This window comes from Bos indicus x Bos taurus, chromosome 2, assembly GCF_003369695.1.
Source record: "Bos indicus x Bos taurus breed Angus x Brahman F1 hybrid chromosome 2, Bos_hybrid_MaternalHap_v2.0, whole genome shotgun sequence".
NCBI lineage: Eukaryota > Metazoa > Chordata > Mammalia > Artiodactyla > Bovidae > Bos > Bos indicus x Bos taurus.
In genome coordinates, this window is record NC_040077.1 from 37,232,775 (window position 1) to 37,250,874 (window position 18,100).

The window sequence follows — 18,100 nt, forward strand, 5'->3', positions numbered from 1 at the left end:
CGAGACTTACTGTGGTGGTCATTTCACAGTATCTACAAATGCTGGATCATTACATTACAAGCCTGAAACTAATGTTACATGTCAATTCTATCTCAATAGAAGAAAAAAGACCCAACTGACAGAGAGGAAGGGGAGAAGAATCTAGGCTGGGTTCAAGACTAATAACAAAGCAAATGGTGTAATAACCAGTAGGCTGACTGGGCTTAAAACCTAGACTTCAAAGAGTTGAGTCCTTTTCAGTGTCTTTTTTCCCGGGATTTACTGAGATGTTGTTGACATATGTGTAAGTTTAAGGCGTATGACATGGTGATTTGACACAGATACACAGTGCAAAACAACTACCACTGTAAGGTTGGTTCATACCTCCATCACTTACAATATTACCACTTGTGTCTCTGTGGTGATAACATTTTAAGACCAACTTTCTCAACAACTTTGAGATCTATAATACAGCATCATTAATGATCAAATCTATAATACAGCATTGTTAATGATCAAGTCTATAATACAGCATCATTAATGGTAGTCACCAAGCTGTACATCAGATCCCCACTGGGCGACTTTTTCATCTGTGACAACCTAGGCCACTCCCAGGCAAACCAAGAGCCCTATGATATTATTCCTCACTCTCCACATCCCAGGTTCCCTCCTCCAACCTCTTTTTCATAAACAAGAAAAATAGTCAGAATCTAATTTCACTAGAAACTTCTTGCCAAAGGTCCGTTTAAAAGGCCAAAAAAAAAAACAAACCTAATTTTGAGGGCTTGCTACTTTTGTGTGTGAATCCAAATAACTAAAAAGCATCCTTGGCAGAACTAAATATGAATGTACATAGTAAATTCCTAAAAAAAAAAACAAGCAATTCTCCTAGGTGTTCCTTTTCACCAGAGATCAAAGCCATGTTGTTCAAGGAGCTCTCAAAAGCTTCATAACAGAAGTAAAATGAAAGGCCAGGTTAGGCCATTCAGAGTCAAACACCCTCAAAAGCAGGATCTGGTTGCACCCTTCCTCACTCACCCCAAGATTCTGATAGAAGCATAGCTGCCAAACCCCACTCCATACCAACTGAAACACCACCTTCAGGCAGGCCTGGAAATGTGCAAGCAGAGTAAGAGCCCAGGTGATTCCTGCATGCACCACAATTCTGCTCTGGAACTAGAGGCTACAGGAGCAAGGGCTGTTATCCATCCCCTCCTATGGAAGTTCTACTCCAAGCCCATCCAGAGGACGTGAAGGAGTTTCCACAGGGAAGTGGGGATGCCGCTTGAGAAACCCTATTTCCTCCTGCCCACCGAGCATTCCCAGCTGCGTATCCCAAAGGGGCCTCGAACTGCCCTTCCTGTCCCGAGAGTTTTCGTTTCCTGATAACACTCACCATCCCTCGCTTGCTGCCCAGCCTGGAAGCAGCCTTGCTCTCTGCCTTCAGTCTGCTGCCATGTATCCCTTTTCTTTTCTGGAAGTAGCATCTACTCCACTGCAAAACTCATCTTCCCATACACACTTTTTGGTGTTTTCATCCCTCTGTTCTGAAAGCCTGTTGAGGTCTTCCCAAGTGGCTCAGTGGTAAAGAATCTGACTGCCAATGCAGGAGATGAGGGTTTGATCTCTGGTCCAGGAAGATCCCACATGCCCCGGAGCAACTAAGCCCATGCACCACAACTATTGAGCTTGCACTCTAGAACCCAGGAGCTGCAACTACTCAGCCTATTTGCCACAAACTACTGATCCCACACATCCTAGACCATGTGCTCCGCAATGAAGCCACTGCAACAAGAAGCCCACGCACTGCAACTAGAGAGTAACCCTCCCTCGCCACAACTAGAGCAAAGCCGGAGCAGCATCGAAGACCCAGCACAGCCAAAAATAAACAAACAATTACATAAATAAATAAAAATAAAAGCCTGGTAACACAGGACTGGCAACTTGCGTTCAAAGCTTGGCTGAGCCCATTTCCTTCTCTGCAAAACGAGGATAAGAACAACAGCACTCTGCAAAGTTTCTGCGAACGTGATAGGAGCTAATGCACCCTAAATCCACGATAAAAGGAGTTCAACTGACTTTCATTCTCTTCCTCCCACTAACTCAGGCCTCAAACATCAGCTCTCACCTGACCTACTTCAAAAGCCTCATCGCAGCGAACCTGCCATCCATCTGTCCCCACGTCATCCTCCCCTTCACATCACAGCCGCCAAAGCTTTCCTCCAACGTGCGCTCTGATTACATCATCTCCCTGCTTTAAAACCTTTGACAGCTATCACTTGCTTTACAGGATCAAGTCCATACTTCTTAGCCTGGCAAGCAAGGCCTTTTGCAATCTGGCTCTCCCCCTCCCTGCCACTGCACCCAAATGCCAGGCACCATCTGTTCTAGTAACAGCACCCCAAACACGACTTGCATTTTCATGCCTCCCAGCCTCTGCTGAGCGTGCTCTTGTCAGAGAAAGCCCCTCACCCTCTCTCCCACCTGGCCAAGTGCTAGGTATCTTCCATCTCCTCTCTGAAGCCCCACCCCCACGCCAGCTACCAGCTCCACCTCTCCTGCCTCCCCCTCCTCCTTCCTTCCTTCTTCCTCTTCTCTCCTGCTGCACACACTTGTACTCTGCAAGACTTATCTCCTCAGACTGAGACACAGAGCTGGGCCTCAAACTCAGAAGGGCACAATGACAGCCCTCAATAAATACTCTTGGGGAAATTAATGCAAGGCTTCCACCTTTGACAAGTGGAAAGTTTCTAATTTGTCAAACAGTTAGCACCTTCATGGTAAATTTTTACTTCTAGAACTCTTTAAGGATATTATATTCAGTTGAGCCAGCTAAGACTGCTGTTAAGAAAGCAAAAAAAGAAGCCATGTCAGGGTCAAATGTCTATAAATCCCATCAGCTTAGAACTCAATCACTAGCCCTCTAGAAATGGTGTCTCTTCACTCTTTCCATGATGGGAGGGGGAAATCATGCCCTTTTGAGTCCTCCTGGCTTGACTTTGGTAGGAAAAGCTGCCGCTGCTGCTAAGCAGGACAGTCTAAAGAGTCCTTCTTGCTTAAACAGAACATTACAGAAAGGAAGAGATAAACAAACTGTGACTTCATGGTAGAAAAAAAAAAAGTGTAAAAATACTCCAGTGCAGCTGGACTTGAGCACCCTTAAGGAATCTAGGTCATTCACAGGAAATAGGTACCGTAGTACCTGGGCAGGGAGCAGCAAGAGACTCCATCTTCCTGAGACCTTTCTTTGCACAAGCCAGTAGCAAAGCCAAATGCCCCAGGACTTACAAACAGCTGGGTAAAAGAAAACATGTCTTTCTTCACCAATATATGCCTACTTAAGTAGCCTCCAAACTGTTCCTGGACTTCTGCTGTTCAAAACATGTGTGCATGCATGCTAAGTCGCTCATTCGTGTCTGACTCTTTGCAACCCCATGGACTGTGTAGCCCACCAGGCTTCTCTGTCCATGGGATTTTCCAGGCAAGAAAACTGCAGTGGGTTGCCATGCCCTCTTCCAAGGGATCTTCCCAACCCAGGGATCAAACCTGCTTCTTTTAAGTCTCCTGCACTGGCAGGCAGGCTCTTTATCACTAGCACCATGGATATATTAATTCTCCCTTTCCGTGAGTCATTAATAGGGCACAAGCCAGTAAAGAGAGTCCTCCCCACTGAGGAGGATCCGGGGCCCATTGGAGTAGCATTGATGCCTCTCCTCTGCAGGAAGCCTGTACTCTTAGTTAGCAACAATCCTGTTCATAAACACACACCTATGACTGGAGAGTGGCACTGCAGACTTACACCATCTAAATAAAATAAAGTTTATTATTGTAAACCGCACTCCACCAAAACTCAACTGAAAGTCTTTGAAGTAGCTCACGGTCTCACAGACTTAGTAAATAAATGGACTTTTTAACATACTGACTTTCATTAAAACCAGGCGGTTTGTTAGCAATAACCTCATGGCAATAATAGAATATCCGTTTTATTCTCTGGTTCCTTCTCCTTTATATATTACCATCTAAAAATGTCTCACTTGTTTGTTCAAAACATTTCATATAGACATCTGTCTAGTTGTTTTAATATAAGTGACTGACAAACCACACGTAAAAGTTATCTTGAAATCAAGTTCTTGTATACCTATGGCTAGTCCGTGTTGATGTATGGCAGAAACTAAGGCAATAGGGTAAAGCAATTATCCTCCAATTAAAAATAAAAATTAAAAAAAGAAATCAAATTCTTATCTGGACTTCTATAACAAGCATTTTAAAATTAGCAATTTCTAAAACACTCAGAACAAATGAAAATTTTCATTCATTTACTGCTCCAGAAGTTGAATTTAAAAATAGAGTTAAGAGTAGAAGGAAGAAAAGGACCTGTTTTGGGCACCTATTAGGCAAATTCAGTCGCTCGGTCACATCCAACTCTTTGCGACCCCATGAATCGCAGCACGCCAGGCCTCCCCGTCCATCACCAACTCCCGGAGGTCAAACTCACGTCCATCGAGTCGGTGATGCCATCCAGCCATCTCATCCTCTGTCATCCCCTTCTCCTCCTGCTCCCAGCATCAGAGTCTTTTCCAATGAGTCAACTCTTTGCATGAGGTGGCCAAAGTACTGGAGTTTCAGCTTTAGCGTTATTCCTTCCAAAGAACACCCAGGACCGATCTCCTTTAGAATGGACTGGTTGGATCTCCTTGCAGTCCAAGGGACTCTCAAGACTCTTCTCCAACACCACAGTTCAAAAGCATCAATTCTTCGGCGCTCAGCTTTCTTCACAGTCCAACTCTCACATCCATACATGACCACTGGAAAAACCATAGCCTTGACTAGACAGACCTTTGTTGGCAAAGTAATGTCTCTGCTTTTGAATATGCTATCTAGGTTGGTCATAACTTTCCTTCCAAGGAGTAAGTGTCTTTTAATTTCATGGCTGCAATCTCCATCTGCATTGATTTTGGAGCCCAAAAAAATAAAGTCTGTCACTGTTTCCATTGTTTCCCCATCTATTTCCCACGAAGTGATAGGACCGGATGCCATGATCTTCATTTTCTGAATGTTGAGCTTTAAGCCAAGTTTTTCACTCTCCTCTATCACTTTCATCAAGAGGTTTTTTAGTTCCTCTTCACTTTCTGCCATAAGGCTGGTGTCATCTGCATATCTATTAGCCAAGCACAGTGCTAATTATTTTGTATAGGTTCTCACCTTTAGTCTTGGCATGAACCCTACGATACAGGAATTACTATCCCATTTTACAAAGAGACAGCAATCCAGTAATCCACCTATGATTCCTCTAGCTTCAAAGATCATGCTTTTTTCACTATCTCCTATATATTTGTTGTTGTTCTTCAGTTGCTAAGTCATGTCTGACTCTTCTGCAACCCCATGGACTGTAGCCCGTCAGACTCCTCTGTCCATGGGCTTTTCCAGGCAAGAATACTGGAGTGGATTGTCATTTCCTACTCCAGGGCATCTTCCCCACCCAGGGATCAAACCCATGTCTCCTGCATTGCAGGCGGATTCTTCACCACTGAGCCACCAGGAAAGCCCCATCCTCCTACAGATTAGTTTTTTTTTTTAAGGAGGAGAAAAAAAGCTGTGTTGTTTAGTTACAAAGCACTGCTCTATCCAAGGCACCTTATTATTCACAAAAGGCAAACTGTAATATATGAAATAGTATTGCTGCCCACTAAGGGGTTAAACATAAGACTATGCTGGGATTTGCCAACAATAGCTTTCATCCCTCCATCAAAGCTACTTTATATATACCATACTAGTCTTCATTAATACACACAAAGCTCCTTTAATTTTTCCCAGACATAAAACAAGCACTTGGAAAGCTATCAAGGGAAAAAACTTAAATATAAAATTAAGTTAGCAAAGTCAGTTATAATATGAATTTTTATTTACATGTCTGAATTTCTAAGACAATGTACATATAAAATTATCACCCTGAGGGTGTATGTAGATTTGTGGCTATACTTCAAATTAGCATAAGCATTTATCAGAAAAATACTGTTAAAATTTATCGAGTGTAGGTAGAATTAATGCATATTTCTAAATTAATGTGTTTAGAAATAAATCTTTATAGAACCATGTTTTACCATTATAATTCAGATAACTTGTCATTCTGAATAAAATTCCACCACCAGCAACATTTCACACTCAAGCCATTTTACCCGAGTCATATGGTTTATAATCTTAAGATACACTAAAAACGTATACCCATTTAACCAGGCCAGCTACTCAGAATACCACCATGTTTTCAACCACAACTGGAATAAATCAAACTTGCATCCCTCCCCTGATATACTCATAAATTTCCAAACAAACTGTAAGTCATACTTAATATTTTAAAAAGTAACTTAAGAATTCTAAATTAAATTGCCTATTCTCAAATCATAAGCATAGTCTAGGACATATTCTTGCAAAAAATATTTAACCTGAATCTAAACTTGCCTTGAGATTAAAGGAAAACTTCTAGTTTAGAGGAAATATAGGGGACAGAGGAACAAGATAAACACCACCACAAGGAAACAAGTCCAGACATGTACATCCTACAAGCTCTCTTCTGAAGGTCAGGAGAGGGAGGGAGGAGGTGGCCAGATAGTCTTTTTCTATATTTAAAAAAGCAACAGGGACAAAAGCAACAACCCACAGTGCAGTACATAAACCCCGACCGAATCCTGATTCCCAAAATGAGAAATGGTGACAGTTGACATTCGGGGAACAATTAGATAACGTAAGAAATCAGTTAATTTTCTTTAAAGTGATAAAGAGGTGGTGATTTTTTCTCCTTAAGTCCTTAGTTAGAAATGCATACTAAAGTTCATCAGGTGAATTATAAACTGTCTTGGATTTGCTTTAAAATAATTTAAGCAAATTAAGCAATCCAACATTGTCTGTTGGTTAAAAGATGCTTAGCAAATGTTTCTACAATTTAATCCATTTGAGAAATACTAAATCCTGTTTCCCTTCAAGGAGATTGAGAATGAATATTAGAAATAAGGATGGTCAAAAGTTCTGTAAATACCTGTTTTACTTTGATTAACCCCGATTTTCCCACTTAAACAGAAACCTTGTTTCCCTGCATACTATCTATTAACTTTCTGAGAATCAGTTTCTGTGGAACCCACCTTGGGAAGTGCTGCCTTATAGACATACACCACTCTGAGGTAAGGTTCTCTTAAGTCACATGCGTGCTTCAAGAACCCTGAATAATCAAATATTCACAACTGCATCTATTCGCAACGTAGGAACCAGCACTTTTTCTGTCTTTTGAGTCTGAAAGTTATTATCATGGTGGTAGTGGTGGTCTAGTCACTAAGTCATGTCCGACTCTTTGCAACCCTATGGACTGTAGCCCACCAGGCTCCTCTGCCCATGGGATTTCTCAGGCAAGAATACTGGTGTGGATCACCAGTTCCTTCTCTGGTAACTTACTTGTTAAATTAACATGTTTTAATTTATGTCACGCTCTGTAATATGAAAATAGCCACTGCAAAATTTTAGTTATTCACATCCACTTTCTTGTAAATCTTCATTGGAATAGATTTCAAATTCTTAAGTTTCAAACCACACTGAGTTTCACTTTCAAAACTACCTAGAGATATTTTGAAGGGTCCCTCCCTAAATCCTCTGCAATGACTCCTCAAAATAAGTTACTGGCTTCCCAGAAACAAAACACAAAACAAAATATAACCCCAAGTCAAACCTCTTCAACCACTGATGGTACTTAAGGATTCCCAGGAACTCACCTCAAAGACCCCCATCTTTATGCACCAGAAGTGGTTCCATTCTTGTAAGTGGATTCTATGGGTATCTGAACAACTAAATCCCAAGATAAATTCACTTTACCACAAACTCTACTTACTCCACAGCTAAAAGTTTTATAGCAAACTGTGAACTAATATCTGTAGTTTGGTTTTGGGTCTTTGTTTGCTTGTTTGTTTAGAAAAACTGCATCCTATTCCATTTAAGAACCCCAACACTTAAAAAAAATCCTTTGGTAATTCACTTGAAAGAGAACAAAAACGGCTAACAAAGAAATCTAAGTTAGAAGTCACTACGACAAGGAAAGAATCAAATCTGATGTCTCCTTTGCATCTGGGAGGCAATTTACAACATTCAAAACCCTTTCATATACATTCCGTCATCTGACCCTCAAAACCCTGGAGAGACGCCTGTTTTCCATCATGATAGCATATATCTAACATGGTTCAACTTGAAAGCTGACAACCTATCAACCCTCAATTATCCTCACCAGAGAGAATATAGGCATAAACAATTTGATTCAGCTGAGCAGAGTAGAGAGCCTCACCACTTGTCTCTCAACTGGGACTCTTAGGCCAGACCCTATTGTAGGGACTTATTTTATTGCCCATGATTTTGCCTGAGGGTACTTGCAGACAGCTAACTGTCCATAGGCATTTAGATCTACACACAGAAAATCCTCCAGGCCTTTCCTATTATTGCACAAGGAGAGCAGACTCCTTTGAACGCACCATACCTGCCCAGGATAGTCCAGGAATATTTTTGTAGCAACATCCCATGGAGTTTTCCATTTTCACTCATGCCAGTGTTCCCACGTGAAAGAAGGACAACATGTAACTGCAGGCAACATGTATGAGGGCAGTTTTGAAATAAAGTGACCGTGGTTTGGATCCCAGATCCTCCTGTCTTGACTGTGTGTGCTCCCTGCTCTCAGATCCCTCACAGGTATATGGCGCTTTCTACCTCCTAAGGTTGCAGGGAGCTGGAGGAAAGACGCCCTCCCCACGGTAATCAGCACAGAAGGGGATTTAACAGCTGTGAGTTCTCTGCCTGCCTCCCTTTCCCTCAGAAGGGGAAACAAGCAATTTTGTAAAATGACTACGGCAAGCCGGACCCCAACCACCAAGAAGCCTACGACCCATAGGCAAAGCAAGCAGGCAAATGACTTTTCAATAAAAAGGCAAACAGAGAAAAACATTATAATCAATGTACAAGCAATGTGCTAGGGAGGTGAAAGAGAAGGAACCATTTAGAGGCAGAAGGGGGAAATCAGAAAAATGTGAATGAGAAAGCACTATTTACTTGAACTAAGCCGTTAAGGACAATGAAAATTTCAGTGGTAGGAGGAGGGGAGAACAAGTCCTCCGAGGCAAAATTGAAAAGATGTAGGTTATCAACGGACCCAGCAGGGGCGCAGTGGCAGACAAACAGAGAGGGCAACTGGGTCTGGTAAAGAAAGTTACAAATCATATCACAGAGAATCTTGAAACCTAGATGGGAACTACCAGGGGTCTTACCTGTCCTTACATTAGCTGTGGTGTTTTTGGCTTTAAGTAACACAAGTACATGAAAATAAGGGACAACAAGTGACTTAAACTGTGGTCTCAAAACCTTTTGATCATGTAGCCCTAACAGTAAAAAAAAAAAAAAAAAAAAGGAAACCTATATCCCCCGATAGTTTATATGAAATTAAAACACTTCTTCTTCTTCTTCTTCAAGTCACTCAGTCATGTCTGACTCTTTGCGACCCTATGCACTACACAGTCCATGGAATTCTCCAGGCCAGAATACTGGAGTGGATAAGTAGCCTTTCCCTTCTCCAGGGAACCTTCCCAACCCAGGGACTGAACCCAGGTCTCCTGCACTGCAGGTGAATTCTTTACCAGCTGAGCCACAAAGGAAGCCCTAGAGTTATCAATTACCAGGGAGACCCATACGTGATAAAACATCCATTAAAAACTCTTTAAAGGATGAGAATGATTCAAACAGTATTCCCAAGTTTATTTGTATTTGTTAATATACCTCTATACACAATGTTGGTGCCAACTCATTAAATTTGATTTAAAAGTCATTCCCTAATCTCAAATAAGACATTTTCTTATTCCTATGGATTTTAGATTTACATCATTATCATTTAACTTTCTTTGAAAGAATCTTTTTTAAACCACTTGCCTATTTTGAAGGAGCCAATTTACTTAAAACTAGATGATATAACCCATAAATCTGTCTACATGGATAGAGTTCACCAAAGGCAAGAATAGGAATGAGAGTGCCATTGTCAATTCCAGCAGGTTGTAAAATGCCTCCTCTGCCCTCAGGTGACCTTGTATAACCTAAGTACAGAAGACTCTCAGATATACCAACTAGTGTCAACTCATCTGTTAAATATTAGTAAAGCTTTTTTCTCAACAAACTTCTAATATTTCTTCCCATGTTGGATGGTCTGGCACACTCTACTTGGGGAATCACTGCTTCAAACAATAATAAAAAAAAATTCCCCACATAAGAAGTTCTGAGTCACAGTGGTTTCAGGGTTGGTTAATTCTGCAGCTAAAAAAAAAAGTCACCATGGTCTTAGGCCCCTTACATCTTTATGATTTTCAGACTTTCAACCTGTTTTATTTTGCTGACAATATTGGGCTCCCAGTATAGTAGGAAATATAGTTGGTCACACCCTTACTCATTAACCAGTCACTAGCAACAGGTATGGTATTACTAAAGTTGACTTGGCTTAATCAAGATTCACTACCTGGGGCAGAAAATACACCCAACTTACCCTGAAACACATGGGCAATGGAAAACTAACCAAAAGCAGGGTCATATTATCAAGCAACATGGTAAATTATTACAGCAATGGCCCCTGCAATGAATCATGCAACCACCAGAGCCTGAGTGAGCCCAGACCCAGGCAGAAAAACCACCCAGCAGAACTCAGCTCCAGTTTCTGAATTCCAAGCAAATAAAGGGTTGCTGGTTTAAGCCACAAGAAGGAAGGGAGGACCAGGAAGGGGAATGCTGTGGTATGGGCAAGAGACTACCTCTGCCACAGCGCTTTGTGTATGTAGGACAATGGATGAAGAAAGAACAACACTGTTTCATTCCCACGTAATTTTTTAAATTCAGTCATCTAGCTCAGAGTCAACAAGCACTCAATAAACATTAATAATTGATGTTACTAATCCCCAGTAATTTAGAATAAAGCATGGCAGACAGAAGGGAGTATAATGGGTTACATGGGAATAATGACCAACTCTCTTTTTTTTTTTTTTTTTTGCAGTAATTCAATACCCTATTACCCAAGTGCCTGAGCATGCAGCCATTCAGATACCCACAGAATGTGGAAAAGTCTACTACTCTCAAGACTACAGTGTATATATCACAGAAGCATTAAAAAGGTTCATATTCTTCCACATATTGGTATGGAGTTATAACCAGCAATACCACTTCTGGAAACCTATCCTGCATTAGGCAACAAGCCCTTTTTGTTTACCCAGCTCCCTCAATGTGAGAGACCGGGGTTCAATCCCAAGGTCGGGTCCTCGAGAAAGAAAAGGCTACCCATTCCAGTATTCTGGCCTAGAGAATCCCATGCACTATACAGTCCATGGGGTCACAGAGTCGGACACGACTGAGCCACATTCACTCCCTCTTCCATTAAAAATAACCCCCTTCTGTGTGGGATACTTTGTCTCCCCACAGTCCCATCTTGTGGACCTAAGGAGACTTGCCAACTGTAACTCTCTATTGGCTGGCATCAAGCCAATCTGAGCTCTCTCCAGGGTTTTCCCAAATTGGAACTGAGAACAAAGATTCAGTTTTGTTTTTTTGGGTTTTTTAATATTTTTATTTTATATTGGGAGTATAGCTGATTAATAATGCTGTGATAGTTTCAGGTAGACAGCAAAGTGACTCAGCCATACATACGTATGAATCCACTCTCTCCCAAACTCCCTTCCCATTCAGGGTGTCACAAAACATTGAGCAGAGTTCCCTGTACTCTACAGTAGGTCCTTGCTGGTTATCCATTTTAAATATAGCAATGCGTACAAGTCCGTCCCTTCCCACTGCCCCCCCAACTTCCTCAGAGTCAGTTTCTTGATGATGTGAGGTTCTGAAGCTACCAGCAGCCAGGTATCCCTATGTGCTGGGCTCTCTGACTTTTTTTTTTACTTTATTTTTTTATTGGGTCCTATGATTTAATGATGAGTAAATCACATCCTGAGACAAAGGGCTCTGATAGCCTAAGAGATTTCTTTCCAAACACCTAAATGTCAAAATGGTTTGGTTAAACAAATTATAATAATGTATGTAATGAATTTACAAAACAGCCATTAAAGCTGTGCTAAAGAATGTATTGATATAACAGGGGTGGAGCAGAGGGAGCATATCACATAAGCATACACTGTACTCTGTGCAAATACATTATATGTACCTTTGTATGTCAAATCTTTTTCGAATTTCTTTAAAAGTTCGTGTAATATACAATCCTACTTTTGCATGAGTATATATGCATGAGAAGATCACATCCAAGTGTTGCTTAGAGACTTCCCCAAATCCAACCCCAACTCACAGAGGTATTAAGTCTCTTCTGGGTATGCAAGGGAGGGTGGTGAGTCACCGTGGCTCTGGGCTATACAGCTGAACATCTTGGGTTCACATCTACATATAGTTGTGACTGGAAGATTTCTACTAATAAATTCCCTCACGGTAGTGGTGAAATCTGTGGGGACTAAAATCCAGGGACTATGCCATCCCTTTGCAATGCTTTTCTTGTCCTTGACATTTCTACCTATGCGACTCTTCTTTCCAGAATATTCTCCTTGATCACACACACCTTTGGGAACCCCTAAAGAGGACATCTATCCTAGGAGGGTTACTTCCATCAGTAACAGGGAAACCCAACCCAAACCAGAACCTGTTCTATGCTGTACAAGATGTTTCTCGAGAGCCTTCTTTATCTAAATCCTCTCCTATCCTTCAAAATCTATTCCCCTATAATAAAAACCAGAAGCCATTCTTCTGCTTTGCTGCTCTTGTCCCCTTCTAGCACACTGGTAACTCTTCTCCCAACTTTATTACTGCTTCATAACTCTCTCTCTCTACACACATACCTGGAAATGGCAGCCTTTTTACAGTCAGCCAAAGGCCCATACAGTCAAAGCTATGGTTTTTCCAGTAGTCATGTATGGATATGAAAGTGTTAGTCACTCAGTAGTGTCTTTGCGACCCCATGGTCTATAGCCCACCAGGCTCTTCTGTCCATGGGATTTCCCAGGCAAAAATACTGGAGTGGGTTGCCATTCTCTTCTCAATGGCAGGGATCCCCAAACCAGGGATCAAACCCTGATCACCTGCATTGCAGGCAGATTCTTTATTGTCTGAGGCACCAGGGAAAAGGTCCCTCAGAGTGGGAGAAAATAACAGCAAATGAAACAGATTAATCTCCAAAATATACAAGCAGCTCATGCAGCTCAATACCAGAAAAACAAGCAACCCAATCAAAAAGTAGGCAGAAGACCTAACAAACACTTATCCAAAGAACATATACAGATAGCTAATAAACACCTGAAAAGATGTTCAACATCACTCATTATTAGAGAAACGCAAATCAAAACTACAATCGCCTCACACCAGTCAGAATGGCCACTGGACCATAACGAAGGCTGAACACCAAAGAATTGATGCTTTAGAGTTGTGATACTAGAGAAGACTCTTGAGAGTCCCTTGGACTTCAAGGAGATCAAACCAGTCAATCCTAAAGAAAATCAACTCTGAATATTCACTGGAAGGACTGATGCTGAAGCTCCAATACTTTGGCCACCTGATGTGAAGATGTGACTCATTAGAAAAGACCCTGATTCTGGGAAAGACTGAAGGCAGGAGGAGAAGGGGGATGAGATGGTTACACAGTATCACTGACTCAAGGGACATGAGTTTGAGCAAACTTCAGAAGATAGTGAAGGACAGGGAAGCATGGTGTGCTGCAGTCCACGGGGCTGCAAAGAGTGGGGGCACAACTTAGCAACTGAACAACAACGGGTACTCATTAATTGCTTAGTTATTTTGAAAAGATGGTCTTCTGAGTATAAGTTTAAGAAGCTGAAGAAGGACAAGTTGCTCAGACATAAAAGAGTCTATAATAGCACATAATTTATTTTAGAACCCTTTAAAGAAAATCCATACCAGCTTCCAAATGAGTGTCAAGTTGCACTCAGTACTCTTAAATAGGCAAGCAGGGCACAGTATAAACATTTAGAGTCCATGAAAATGGGTCACTTGCAGCCTACCACTTCTTTACCATTAAACCAATAGCATAACAGAAGCATTTTTTTTCTTTTTTGCACAGCAAGTGGTGCAAAATCAGACTAATCCAGACAGCAGTAAAAAGAGCCCAAGAACAATTTCACCAAAAATGGGACATTTATCCAGGCTTTGTAATTCAGCTGAGAGATACCAAGATGAAAAGCAAATGATATATTTATTACTTATTTTAAAAAAGATGCACAGATTTGAGAAGTGATTTCCTTAAGAATGCTGTCTGGGTTACAAATGGGGATTATAAATCACACCAGATCCTGAAGTCTACTTAATAAAAAAATAAGTTGGAAATAAACAAATGATTAATTTAAGGTATATGAATTTCTGAAACTCTCTTGGGGAGAATGTTCTATTATCATTATTACTGAACTGTTTTTAATCTCTGACATCAAAACATAGATGTTAACCCTGGGGTTCTGAAACCCAAGTAACTCATAAATGAAATATTATGAGAAAATGCCACATAGTAACTTAAGTCTGTCTGCCAAGTTTTAGCCAATTCACTTGTGACTTCATAAATAGAGATATGGGGGTTGGAATATAAAGAATCAAAAGACCTAGGTTCAAGCTCACCTCCACTGTTTACAGATGATATTAAGCAAACTGATCTAATTTGCCCAGCCTCAGTTTACTTAACTAAGGGTTTAAGAAAATAATATGTAAGTAAAGCACTTTATAAACACCAAAGTACTACTTTAATATTACAGAACTAGCTCCAGAATACCTACATTTCTCCAACTATTGGACAGTCACAGAACTTTATAGTTGAAAGATAATCTCATTTTAGGAATGATAATGAGAAAACTAAGGCCCAGAAAGGCTAAAGAACCTAGTATACTGACAACATCTGTAAACTGGTAGGGGGTTAGGAAGAGGTTCTAGTTTTTCCTCTATTGAAATATGCATTTTAAAAGATGGTTCAAAACAAAGCTATCCTGCGAATACAAATCCCTCCCCAGCAATACATATATTTATTCTGCTTTATTTTGTTTGTGTAAACTTTATTCCTGTAACAAGTTAAACTTTTCATCAGAAAGGTAAAAAACAAAGCCATCTCTCTGACTATGAGACCCTCAGCCTACTTGCAACCCAACCCAGACAGAAACCTTTACAACTGGGTTAGAAACGCCTGATGGAAATATCGACATAACACAAACGTCCAGCTATGCCGGCAGGCATCATTATAATATGAATTACAATTCTACCAGCCCAGGGATACTGATTTTAATGTTCCTGGGAGATAAAGAATTAATCAGCAACTCAGAAGGGGATGTTGCCTAAAAATGAACAGTTTAATCGAGAAAATTCCACTGTCTTTAAATTTGTGCCCTCAATCACCCAATATCAAAAACCCACTATGGCACCAAATAAATTGTGTGTGGTTAAAGAGACAAAATGTTCTTTTCTACAGGCTGTTATGGGAAGTAGAAAAAGGCTGACTATGAATCAGTTATGTTTTAGTTCCACACTGGACATAAATTATGATAATTTAGACATTCTGGTGGCTAAACCAAAAAAGCAGGAAAACCATGGCTTCCACATCCCAGCAAAACTTAAGTTTGCAGACTCACAGCTGAAAGACAGGGTCATGAAAAGTGACCTTAAATTTATTTCTGGACTTTCCTGCCTCCACTAAAATCGATGACACTATTTCCCACCTCTTATTGTCAAATCACAACAATCCGGAAGCCTGGACCGAATTCACTTGGCAGGTAACAGGAGCAACCCTAGGAGGAAGTCCTGAGGATGTCAGATACCATATTTCCTTTACTCCCACATACTTTTCATCTTAATACCGCCAAGATATACTTACAATGAGTTCTCACTGACACCCACCAAGCATTCTGGCTGACACGAATTTTGCAGAAACTGGCATCCCTAGGGAAGGTCCCTTGTGAGGTCTTTAAGTAGCTTAGATGAGTAAAACATTCAGACTACCACTATAATGAACAGCTCTCAGTGGCTCATAAATTCTTTCATTCCCAGCAATCAAGAAGCAGCTGTTAAAATCCTGGAATCTTCCTAGTAGCAGATCTTAAATACCTCCAAGTTGGCCAGGGAAGGTTCCCAACTGCTTTCTTCTCTCCTCCCCCAGCCTCTCCCCAGGAGTGCCAAGCTGGCAAGAATAAGGGAAGGGAAAAAAGACCCAGGAAAGGAAAAAAGAGAGTGAGTGAGTAGCGGCTCTGGCGAAAGCAGAGAGGCAGACTCCCTTCATTTCCACTACAGAGAAATACCAACTCCGCACCAACTAACCAGGTGTCTCCTTTCTTCTCCCATTCCCACCCCCTCCAAACACATTAACTTCTACAGTCTGATGGCCTGGCATTTGGAGTTAATGACCTCAGCAGTCCTAAGCCCATTCCTCAAAGATTCTAAACCAAGCTCTTCCTTTCCTTGCCAGAGTTCGAGGCCCATCCCCAGGGAAGATTCAGCTTCCTTTTTCCTTGTATCTCGCCCAGACGGCGATGCTCCTGGGGTCAAGTTCAAGATGAAGGTACCCTCCTAACCTCCAGGAGCCGACTCCACTGCAGGGAACAGAGCTACCTAGACGAGTCCCATCCTTCGAGGAACGGGGATCTGGGGCTGTCAGAAGTGGGCCGGAGGGGGCTGGGAGGGGAAGACCGTCGCCGAGCCCGTTGTCCTCTGAAACCCTGGCCGCGGCGCCGGGATTCTACCTGACCACCGCCGCATTTCCTCCCGGAGCCTTACACAATAAGTAAACTAAGTTTTGAAAACGCCGGTTCAGAGCCGTTTCTGTCTGCAAACACGGCGCATAATGCCTTGGGGCTTCCTTCCTTGCCAGCCGTTCCGGAAAGCTGCCGCGCCAAAGCCGGGAGCCCCTCACACCCCCAAAGCAGCGCGCCCGCACCCCAAAGTCTCCCAAAAAGAACGTGCGCCCTGACATAAGTCCCCCAAAAGAACTGAGCACCTTCATTCTCCAAGAACACAATCCTGATCTCGAACTCTCCCTCAATGTCTAATCCTTGCTCATCCCCCCTCACCCCACCCCCAAAAGAACGTGGATATACTCATCGCAGTGTTCTCGGAAGCGAACAATACTTTCGACCCAGAGTGGGGCACTACACTCCCCCAGAGGCTTAAGTTCAACCCGCCAACTTCGCGACCCGCGCTCATCTACACTTCGGGGGTACTCTGGACCCCGCCGTGCCAGGCGCGCCTCTCTCCCGCCTCCCCCGCCCCAGGTACCAGGCGCAGCCCAGGCCCTTGCCAAGCCCGAAAGCTACAGAGGAGGCGGAAAGGGGAGCGCGGAGGCGCGCCAGGCGGGGGTGGTCCCGAAACTCAAGTGTGCGGCCACAAGATCCCGGTGCCCCCGAACCTCAGCTCTGCCCGGGCCAGATTGGTCCGGCGAGGAGGGCAGGCGAAGGGAAGGCACCGACCCTCCGGAGCCGCCAGGATCAAGGCCCGGAGCGCACAACATGTCCGTGCCTATCTCCGGAAAGCTCCCGGGTGTGCCCAACGAAGGGGGGCAGGGAAGCTCCAGAAACTTTCCCACATGCCTTTCCACTCTCCCCATCGCCCTCTCCTCTCCCCAGACCCCTGCTCCCCTCTGCACTGCAGCAGCTGGCGCGGCTAGGGACTCGCGGAGGCCGGCGGCGGCGCCAGGGCGGCGGGAGTTACCTGCCGGGAAAGTTTCCAGCTCCTCGGCGCTGTTACCCACCCCCAGGGCCGGGCCTCGGGGCGCGGCCAGCTCAGCGCTCCGCAGCTGCCTCTCCTCCGGCTCCCAAGGCGGCCGCTGCTCCTGCAGCAGCCACTGCTAAGGCTGCGCTCCGGCCCGTCCCCCAGCCTCGCACACCGGGGCCTCATTGGCAGCGCGAATCCCCGCCCTTGGGCGTGTTCCCGAAGGCACCTTCCTCTCGCGCGCCCGCCGGGCCGCGCCTCCCGCGTCCCTTCCCGCCCCGGGCTGCGGCTGCTCCCGGAACCAGTGGGACGCGGCGCGCGAACTTTCTGCAGGGACTCTAGCTTCGCTCAGGGGGCCTAGTCCCTGCGGCTGCGTTTGGGCCCTTCCAGGATT

General features: G+C 43.2%; 1 protein-coding gene across 6 annotated transcripts in view; it reads right to left on the bottom strand.

Moving 5' to 3' along the window:
* Window positions 1-17,863, bottom strand: part of TANC1 (tetratricopeptide repeat, ankyrin repeat and coiled-coil containing 1) — a 252,456-nt gene extending 234,593 nt beyond the window's left edge. For 5 of the 6 annotated variants that reach the window (XM_027560022.1, XM_027560005.1, XM_027560042.1 and 2 more), the window contains exon 1: window positions 17,707-17,863. The gene's annotated coding sequence lies outside the window, so the exon portion shown is untranslated. The remainder of the gene's footprint in view (window positions 1-17,706) is intronic. The other variant, XM_027559999.1, reaches the window with a different exon arrangement.
* Between the last annotated feature and the right edge of the window lie 237 nt (window positions 17,864-18,100).